We start from the raw sequence: 8,101 nt of genomic DNA, 5'->3' as shown, positions 1-8,101 counted from the left end.
TGGCCCTAATGTTAACTCGCGAAGCTCATGCAGTCAGGTTATGTTTACATTGGTTTATTGATAAAACTGCCGAGTCCTCATCATGCTCATGGTCCTGTAATTCAGTCTTGTCCTCTGTGTCCATTATGTGGAAAAATTGTGTCAATATATGTGTGTAAAACGTATCAAAAATCCAGTAAAATATCGAAAAAGGTAACAGAAATTCGCAACATCAACAATTGGCATGCATATTGTTTACGCTGGTTTTTCCCCTATGACCTTTGACACGCATACTTAAATAGGTAAATCAATATGGCGGCTCTCTGTGTGCAATAGAACTATTCTAGAACAGAAGTTTTCGTTATATTGGTATTTAGAGATGTAATTTAACTCTAGAAAATGAAAAGAAACGTGTAAACATTAACAACAATGAAATGTTCTTATTTTGTTATTCTGTTTTTTGTCATTTTGATTAAAATCTACCATGCATCGATGACGTCATATGTGTACATTAAGTAACTTAAGAATCGATCATGTCGTGTAAAGAGAATTTGGCTAAGACGGCATGTACAAAGAAACGTAAAATGGAGTTCAAAAGCAAATATCGTGAATATTTTGTGAAATTCATGTGGAGTTCAGTTAATAAAACAGGTATGCTAATTTATTTTCCCCTCGCGCAACTAGTTGCGGAGGGTATATAGTATCGCAAATGTGTGTTAGTGTATTCGTTACATCTTGTGGGCAAGATTGACAGAAAACCTTTGCATTAAGCTTTCTCAGCGTTTACACGCTTGTGTGGCAGTATAAAAGGACGAAGCCTATTCATTTTCAAGATCATTGATGAAATATTTCTTCAGATATCGCATTTTTACTGCCTCGAAACCCTGACGTTTTATGTACGAGTTGACAATAATCATTTCCGCTAGAGAACCAGTTTAAGAGCCAGTTTTAAAGTTTAAATGGCGTGTCGAGTCTTTAGGAATTAGATTAAAAGAATTTGATGAACGTTGCGGTTTGCATTTCATTGCTTAATTCCAACAGATCTCTAAGAATTTGTGGTGCACGTTATTCCTGAAAGCTGTAAATACAATCCACAAGTTCAATTAACCTCTCAATGTACATGTACATTGTTATTTTTCATTACGAAAAAAAGCAAATTGCCTGGAACTGTGAGATATACTTATGTAGGTAAATGATTAAAATTACTGAAACTAATATATATATATAGCATACGTGATATGTTTCTGCTAGGTATAAGGGAAACTGCCCAATTACGTATGCATATTATGCCCCCCTCCCCACTGAAATGATATGCAATTTTATTTTTGTTAAAAATAGACATCCTCCACCCCCGATAATTTTGTTAAAAAAATAAATAGTGCTGAAAAACAATTTATTATCTTATATTAAACTTTACTACCCCAAATTAGGTACCCCTGTGATGCCCCCAACCAAGACGCTATGCACTTTGCATTTTGTAAAAAAAAAATAAAATGGATCAACAACACAGTAATTTTGTTGAAAGTAGAGTTGTTTATAATGTTGCGGGTTTAAATCCTTTTGTTGGACGTGGAGACTGGTCCTTCGAAACCACGGGCCCATGTCCCAATAGATGCTGGCACAAAAAGTGGCGTTATTTCTTCTACAATAAAAAAATAAAGCTCGATGTAGAACTATACACTTTATTTTTTTCTGTATAAAAAATCAATTATTAAAATCAAATTTGGCTGTTTTTTTTTACATTACAACAAATCATAAAGAAAGATTTGTTTAATCATAATAGTCTCTAATCTTTATACAGTGGCGTAGCTGCCATTAGCCACTTAAGGCACGTGCCTACACTTAAAATTTTCCGAAAGAAAAGGAAAACCAAAACTGTAGAAAATAAATATGACTTCATATTTAGCTCTACTGGTCAGAGACCAGAAGAGCTTATGCGATAGTAATGCGTCCGGCGTCCGTCCGTCTGTCTCTCTGTCTGTAAACAATTTTTCAAAATGCTACTCCTCCTACAGTTTTGGTCTAATTTCAATATAACTTGGCACACAAGTAGACTACACTAAGATACATAATTCTGTGTATCGGTTTTTGATTTCGATGAACGGTGTTGCAGTGGTTACTAAAAATAGAAATTTCTGTGAAATTCTTTCAAAATGCTACTCCTCCTACAGTTTTGGTCTGATTTCAGTATAACTTGGCACACAAGTAGACTACATTAAGATGCATAATTCTGTGTATCGGTTTTTGATATCGATGAACGGTGTTGCCGTGGTTACTAAAAATAGAAATTTCTGTGAAATTCTTTCAAAATGCTACTCCTCCTACAGTTTTGATGTGATTTCAGTATAAGTTGGCAAACAAATAGAATACACTAAGATACATAATTCTGTGTATCGGTTTTTGATTTCGATGAACGGTGTTGCCGTGGTTACTAAAAATAGAAATTTCTGTGAAATTCTTTCGAAATGCTACTCCTCCTACAGTTTTGGTCTGATTTCAGTATAACTTGGCACACAAGTAGTATACACTAAGTTACATAATTCTTTATATTGGTTTTTGATTTCGATGAACGGTGTTGCCGTGGTTACTAAAAATAGAAATTTCTGTAATATTGTTTCAAAATGCTACTCCTCCTACAGTTTTGGTCTGATTTCAGTATTACTTGGCAAACAAGTAGAATACACCAAGATACATAATTCTGTATATCGAATTTTAATTTTGATGAACGGTGTTGCCGTGGTTACTAAAAATAGAAATGTCTGTAAAATTGTTTCAAAATGCTACTCCTCCAACAGTTTTGTCTGATTTCAGTATAACTTGGCACACAAGTAGACTACACTAAGAACAAAAAGAGACTTTATCAACGATCATTATTCTATTTAATGCTGTTTATAAAGTTTCAAATCCCAGCTGCTTAAGTACTTTCTCTTCCTTTGCTATAAGTTCAAACCAGTAGAGCTTCAGTCTCGACAGAGACTTCTGGTTTTTTTAACCATCGAGTCTCATAAAGGGTGTTAAGAAAGTTCGTTCCACATTTTTCCTTTATTTTCAAAAAGAGAAACGTTGAGAAGATATTTAAAATTTGTGATATTTGATGTTAACAAACTCCATTTTTGCTACTGATAAGGTTTTAACTGTCTTTTGTTGAATCAATAAGCAGAGGGCAGGTATTAAAACAGATGAAGTCTGTTCAGAAAAATAACGGATGATACATATTTGTGACATATATTTAGCACGTGGGTCAAAAAATATTTTCAAATACTATGTGAAAATTATCAAACCTGTGAATTATTTCAAAATGACAAACCTATTCTTATATTGTCTTATACCTACGCTCATCAGCTTGTCTGGTGCAAGATAAGCTACGAAGAAACAAAACTAAACTTTCCTTTATTTTCACTCAAAATGATCAGCATATCTGTCATTCAGGTGCTTTATAGATGTTATATATTTTTTAGCTCTACTGGTCAGAGACCAGAAGAGCTTATGCGATAGTAATGCGTCCGGCGTCCGTCCGTCTGTCTGTCTGTCTGTCCGTCTGTCTGTAAACAATTTTTAAAAACGCTCCTCCTCCTACAATTTTAATCTGATTTCAATATTACTTGGCACACAAGTAGACTACACTAAGATACACAGTGCATCGGTTTTTGATTTTGATGAACGATGTTGCCATGGTTACTAAACATAGAATTTTCTGTGAAATTCCTTTAAAACGCTACTCCTTCTACAATTTTGGTCTGATTTCAATATTACTTGGCACACAAGTAGACTACACTAAGATACGTAGAATAGTGCATCGGTTTTTGATTTCGATGAACGGTGTTGGCATGGTTACTAAAAATAGAATTTTCTTTGAAATTCCTTTAAAACGCTACTCCTTCTAGAATTTTGGTCTGATTTCAATATAACTTGGCACACAAGTAGACTAAACTAAGAAACATAGAATAGTGCATCGGTTTTTGATTTTGATGAACGATGTTGCCATGGTTACTAAAAATAGAATTTTCTGTGAAATTCCTTTAAAACGCTACTCCTTCTACAATTTTGGTCTGATTTCAATATTACTTGGCACACAAGTAGACTACACTAAGATACATAGAATAGTGCATCGGTTTTTGATTACGATGAACGGTGTTGGCATGGTTACTAAAAATAGAATTTTCTGTGAAATTCCTTTAAAACGCTACTCCTTCTAGAATTTTGGTCTGATTTCAATATAACTTGGCACACAAGTAGACTTAACTAAGATACATAGAATAGTGCACTAGGTTTTTGAATTCGATGAACGGTGTTGGCATGGTTACTATAAATAGAAATTTCTATGAAATTCCTTTAAAACGCTCCTCCTTCTACAATTTTGGTCTGATTTTGATATAGTTTGGCACACAAGTAGACTACACTAAGATACATAGAATAGTGCATCGGTTTTTGATTTCGGTGAACGGTGTTGCCATTGTTACTAAAAATACAATTCTCTGTGAAATTCCTTTAAAACACTACTCCTTCTACAGTGTTGGTCTGATTTCAATATAACTTGGCACACAAGTAGTTTATACTAAGATACATAGAATAGTGCATCGGTTTTTGATTTCGATGAACGGTGTTACCATAGTTACTAAAAATAGAATTTTCTGTGAAATTCCTTTTAAACGCTACTCCTTCTACAGTTTAAGTTTGATTTCAAAATAAGTTGGCACACAAGTAGACTACACAAAGATACATAAAATAGTGCAATGGTTTTTGATAAGTACAAACCAGTAGAGCTACAGTCTCGACAGAGACTTCTGGTTTCATATGGAAGAAAAATCCTATAATTTCCTGCTAGAAATTATTTGCTATTAATCTAAAGCACACTCTTTTGATTTTTTTCAGACTTGAAAATTCGTCTCTTTAGTACAGCACTACTCTGAAATTTTTGAAAATATTTCATCCCGGAACGAACTTTCTTAACACCCCTTATATATATTACCTGTGTATAAATTATAATCGGCAGTTTCTTTGCAAGAATTATAATATTCAGTCTTTGGAATTTTTACTTAATCAATAATTAACTCGCAATTAACGTTTTATGGCTGCACACCCGAATTTACCTTATCTTTGTGGATGAGGTAACTATTTCTGGACAAACTTTAACTTTTTCATTTAATATTGATTTTATTTTGTCTCTCTGGCTATTTTTTGAATACTTTTTACATTAATTTCTTCTTCGTGTTCTAATTTTAATTACACCAAAATATATGAAAATTCTCCTACCAGGACCTTGCCTTCCCATCGTACAATGAGCTTTCACTTCATCAAAGACCTATCTACGCTCTTGAATTAAGTAATGAAGGGTTTATTTAAATTTACAATATCGGTTTAAAAAAAATGTGTTTACCTGAATGCCTTCAAAATGGATTATTCCATGGCATGCTGGTTTTATTTTTACTGTTGGCGCTGGTCTCTTGTCTTTTGGTGTGTTATCTTTTTGATAATAATGAATTGAAGTTTAGCGATAACATTATTTAACAAAATTAAAATATAACTCGGACGAGTTATTTGAATAGTACTAAGCATAAATAGCAAAGATGAGAATTTCTATATAATTAACCTGAGCAGAGTTAACAAGATCGAGTCTTCAGTTTCGCTCAGTCTTTTTTTTTTTTGGTTCTGCCTGGACTTGCGTCTTAGGGGTTGTTAATTAAGCCTTTGTCGATCTGACTTCAAATTGTGGTCTGTGTAGTACAGGGCTCAACATTAACTTTAAAATTAACTAGACCAGTCGGACTAGTAGCTGGAAAATTTACTAGACCTGACCTCAATTTCACTAGACCTGACCTAATATTCATGCTTTACTGAAAAAATATTATATCTGAAAAAATTATCATGAAGAGAAAAACCCATAGTCGGATAACATTGTCAGTGTAAGCAAATTGATGCTTATCATTTAACTTGGTTTTGCTGCAAAGAAAATTAAAGAAAATAAATATCTTTTTAATAAATTCAAGAAAATTAAAATCAAAAAGGGAGATGTATTTCGATTCGATTTAGTTCTATGACTGCATGGTTAAATGAAATCATACCATGCAACAGTTGTTGTAAATGATCTAACAAGAAGGAAAACTCTTGATAGAGTTAGCATTCAAGAGAAAGTCAAATGACAGCACTGTTTATGAAATATTGATATGTATACTATGGAATAAAATATGTTGGTTTCCTGTAATCATGGTAATATTACACTAAAAACAAGGGTTGGTCAGTAGATTTTTTTTTTGGCTTAATAACATCTCATAAATTGAGAACTCAGTTTATAACTTTTATTTTCACTTTCCATAATGCCTTAAGTAGTGGGTTCAAACATCCCGGACTGAACTAACCAGATGTGATATTTACAGTGGGCTTCCATCATGGCTGTCTTGCGTAGAAAATGAAGTTCCAGAAGTTGTGGGGGATTGCTAAATGATATAATAATGAGCATTACTTTTTATATTTAAAGTGAATGTTGACTAGGTTGGCATATTTTATGACTCAAATATTGTATCAACTGATTGATCAAACACAGATTTGGCAGAAAACAATCCACCGGCTGCATGTTGAGTCGGTTGGATTACATTTACAGCAATAGGCCTACAGGAAACAAACGTTATTTTCTTTAAGTTTATGATTTTTTAGTTGGGATCAAAAAATGAAATCGAAACCTGATCAATAAACAAGAAAAATTGCTTGTAAATTTGTTGCAAGTTTTGCTTTAATTGAACTTTGGTCGAAATATTTTTACACGACCAGTCGGGCTACCATGAAACAAAATAAACTAGACCGGACCTAACTTTTACTAGTCTGAGTCGGTCGGACGTGCCCTAATGTTGAGCCCTGGACCAAGTTTTTTTTTCGCTCTCCATAGAACATAGCGTTAATTATAAGGAATTGTTTTCTGTTAGCTAATGATTTCACAAATACATACATCCCCTAAAACTACACCCAGTTAACTTAAAATGAGTATAAAATATGATACATTTTTGTCTCTCAGTACTATTTGATCCTTTGCGTATACAAACTACGGGAGAATTCTGCAAGACTCCAAATATCTGTTTTGAAAACGTCTTATTTTATGATCATGTCAGAGAAATTTTTGGACATTGTGTAAGTACTTGCTCTGTTTTGTTTTTTATGACCAGATAGAAGATTTGATTGTGAAAATACTACCTCATTTTTTTGTGTTTGTGTATTTTTAGTTTGTTACTTATTACTTGAAAGTAGAGAAGTTTATTTATAATAAACTCACGCAAGTAGCTATTCCCTTTGCGACAAATCTTTAGAGATTTACAATAACATTGGTTGACAAAAGAATTTTTTTATTTTCTTAAAAAAATTCTTTACCGTTAAAAGCGAACAAGCATCTTCGTAATTGTTGTGTTTTTTTTCTCGGATTTTATTAAAATTTATTTATTTCATTTAATACTTTTTTCAGTTTATAATACTTTCGTACAATATTTTTTTTTCAAAAATTAGAGCGGATAATTTGAAGTGTGCATCTTTCTTTTATTATCTAGGGATAAGAAGCACACATCTAGCCCATCAAGGTCATTTGATGTCTTTGAAAAAGAATGGCTCGACTTAGGAACAGATTGGGCACTTCCCATTCTGGGACTGGAGTATTCTCCAATTGATCCCTACTTTGCTCTAACCGGGGATGACGGGACTACCGTGCAGATTAAACAGGAAAATATTATCTCAAGTCAGACCACCACATGTACACCTGTTCAGATCCAAACCATGGCATCCTCCTCTGTCCCTACTACAGGGCTCAACATTAGGGCACGTCCGACCGACTCAGACTAGTAAAAGTTAGGTCCGGTCTAGTTTATTTTGTTTCATGGTAGCCCGACTGGTCGTGTAAAAATATTTCGACCAAAGTTCAATTAAAGCAAAACTTGCAACAAATTTACAAGCAATTTTTCTTGTTTATTGATCAGGTTTCGATTTCATTTTTTGATCCCAACTAAAAAATCATAAACTTAAAGAAAATAACGTTTGTTTCCTGTAGGCCTATTGCTGTAAATGTAATCCAACCGACTCAACATGCAGCCGGTGGATTGTTTTCTGCCAAATCTGTGTTTGATCAATCAGTTGATACAATATTTGA

This window comes from Saccostrea cucullata, unplaced genomic scaffold (assembly GCF_032062105.1).
Source record: "Saccostrea cucullata isolate Sc308-1 unplaced genomic scaffold, CSIRO_AGI_Scuc_v1 ctg1497, whole genome shotgun sequence".
Taxonomy (NCBI): Eukaryota; Metazoa; Mollusca; class Bivalvia; order Ostreida; family Ostreidae; genus Saccostrea; species Saccostrea cuccullata.
Note: the sequence above shows the minus strand (reverse complement) of the source record.